Source organism: Capricornis sumatraensis, chromosome 16 (assembly GCF_032405125.1).
Source record: "Capricornis sumatraensis isolate serow.1 chromosome 16, serow.2, whole genome shotgun sequence".
NCBI classification, from domain to species: Eukaryota; Metazoa; Chordata; class Mammalia; order Artiodactyla; family Bovidae; genus Capricornis; species Capricornis sumatraensis.
The window spans coordinates 46,482,910-46,485,825 of NC_091084.1; the positions used below are offsets into that span (position 1 = coordinate 46,482,910).

Below are 2,916 nucleotides of genomic sequence, written 5' to 3' on the forward strand. Positions count from 1 at the left end.
TAGACTTTTCGTAAAATCATCATGATGAAGATGAACCATAAAGAATTAACCCTGAATATTTTCTATGAAGGCCAATTGCAAGATAATTGACTATTATTTCACAGTCTATGAAAAAAATCACTAAACTAAAGTCACTTCACATTATTTACAGACCACCTAAGATCTGAAACACAAGTCCCTTTTCATTTTTCTGTAGAGTTTTCATATTTAACCAAATCACAAAAGGGATTTTGAACTAGACAAATAGTTATAATAAATAACAATTGACTGTGCTGTATCTTTGAATTATTAGACTTATAAAAAATTTCATGGGTATGTTTTTCCAGTTGTTAACTTTTATACTTTATAAAACATTTGTTTTAAGACTATTTTCATTTTCAAGCTACACAAGTTGGAAAAGGATTTTGATATTATTTTGTACTTTTCAGACAAGATTTCTGAGCCAGGCTTCTTCACTTCCTCCTTTTTTTGGGAAAAGATTCATTAATTTGAATAATTGTCCACTCTCCAAAATTGCCAAACTGAATTTCTGTCAGAATGAGTTCGTCTTTATATCTTCTCCTAAGAATATCTAGGGTTGAATGAAAACATAGCTATTGAATTGTGATGTCATAATTTATATACTATGCCCATAAATGCAAAATATGCTCCACTATTGAAATGAGAAGGCAAAATCAAAGCTCTGTGGTTGAGTTTATCCTCTTGGGCTTTTCTAACTTTCCTGAACTCCAAGGGCAGGCTCTTTGGGATTTTCTTGATTATTTATCTGCTGACATGGATAGGAAATGCCATCATTATAGTTGTCATCTGCCTGGAAGAGAGCCTGCATGTTCCCATGTACCTGTTCCTCCAGAACTTGTCTGTGGTGGATGTTAGTATCAGTGCAGTCATTATGCCTGAAATGCTGGTGGTCCTCTCCAATGGAAAAACGTCAATTTCGTTTGTGAGCTGCTTTGCACAGAAGTATTTTGGTCTTCTTTTTGGGGGGACTGAACATTTTCTCCTGGGGGCAATGGCTTATGACCAATTTGCTGCAATCTGCCATCCTCTAAGCGACCCAGTGACTATGAACAAATGCGTTTTTATGAAATTAGTTACAGGCTCATGGACTTTGGGTTTCATGTTAGGTACTGTACAAACAACATGGGTTTCTAGTTTTCCCTTTTGTGGCCCCAGTGAAATCAATCATATCTCTTGTGAAACTCCAGCAGTGCTAGAGCTGGCATGTGCAGACACGTTTTTGTTTGAAATCTATGCCTTCACTGGCACCATTTTAATTATCATGGTTCCTTTCATGTTGATAATTCTGTCTTACCTTCGAATTCTCTTTGTCATCCTGAAGATGCCATCAACCACTGGGAGGAAAAAGGCCTTTTCCACCTGGGCCTCCCATCTCACATCTGTTACTCTCTTCTATGGCACAGCCAGTATGACTTACTTACAACCTAAATCTGGCTACTCCCCAGAAACCAAGAAGTTGATGTCCTTGTCTTACTCATTTTTAACACCTCTGCTGAATCCACTGATCTACAGTCTGAGGAATAGTGAGCTGAAAAGAGCTTTGATAAAATTATGGTGAAGAAAAGAGGATTTACATACTTTCTGACTATGCTGAGAGGTCTATGTGATAATACTGCTGGACTGAACTTTATTTAAATTTAATAAATGGTAAAGACTGTTTTCCAAATTTGCTGGCATATTGAGTGCAGCACTTTCACAGCATCATCTTCCAGGATTTGAAATAGCTCAAATGTAATTCCATCACCTCCACTAGCTTTGTTCGTAGTGATGCTTTCTAAGGCCCACTTGACTTCACATTCCAGGATGTCTGGCTCTAGATGAGTGATCACACCATTGTGGTTATCTTGGTCTTGAAGATCTTTTTTGTACAGTTCTTCTGTGTATTCTTGCCATCTCTTCTTAATATCTTCTGCTTCTGTTAGGTCCATACCATTTCTGTCCTTTATCGAGCCCATCTTTGCATGAAATATTCCCTTGGTATCTCTAATTTTCTTGAAGAGATCTCTAGTCTTTCCCATTCTGTTGTTTTCCTCTGTTTCTTTGAATTGATCACTGAGGAAGGCTTTCTTATCTCTTCTTGCTATATTTTGGAACTCTGCATTCAGATGCTTATATCTTTCCTTTTCTTCTTTGCTTTTCACTTCTCTTCTTTTCACAGCTATTTGTAAGGCCTCCTCAGACAGCCATTTTGCTTTTTTGCATTTCTTTTCCATGGGGATGGTCTTGATCCCTGTCTCCTGTACAATGTCACGAACCTCCATCCATAATTCATCAGGCTCTCTATCTATCAGATCTAGGCTCTTAAATCTATTTCTCACTTCCACTGTATAATCATAAGGGATTTGATTTAGGTCATACCTGAATGGTCTAGTGGTTTTCCCTACTTTCTTCAATATAAGTCTGAATTTGGCAATAAGGACAAGCAGTGTCAGACTTTATTTTAGGGGGCTCCAAAATCACTGCAGATGGTGACTGCAGCCATGAAATTAAAAGATGCTTACTCCTTGGAAGAAAAGTTATGACTAACCTAGATAGCATGTTGAAAAGCAGAGACATTACTTTGCCAACAGAGGTCCATCTAGTCAAGGCTATGGTTTTTCCAGTGGTCATGTATAGATGTGAGAGTTGGACTGTGAAGAAAGCTGAGCACCGAAGAATTGATGCTTTTGAACTGTGGTGCTGGAGAAGACTCTTGAGAGTCCCTTGGACTGCAAGGAGATCTAACCAGTCCACTCTGAAGGAGATCAGCCCTGGGTGTTCTTTGGAAGGAATGATGCTAAAGCTGCAACTCCAGTACTTTGGCCACCTCATGCGAAGAGTTGACTCATTGGAAAAGACTCTGATGCTGGGAGGGATTGGGGGCAGGAGGAGAAGGAGACGACAGAGGATGAGATG

The 2,916-nt window shown here is 38.7% G+C and overlaps 1 pseudogene; it reads left to right on the plus strand.

Annotated features, from left to right (window-relative positions):
- The first annotated feature begins 660 nt into the window (after positions 1-660).
- On the plus strand, positions 661-1,606 carry LOC138093150 (olfactory receptor 10A6-like; annotated as a pseudogene).
- Positions 1,607-2,916: the final 1,310 nt, after the last annotated feature.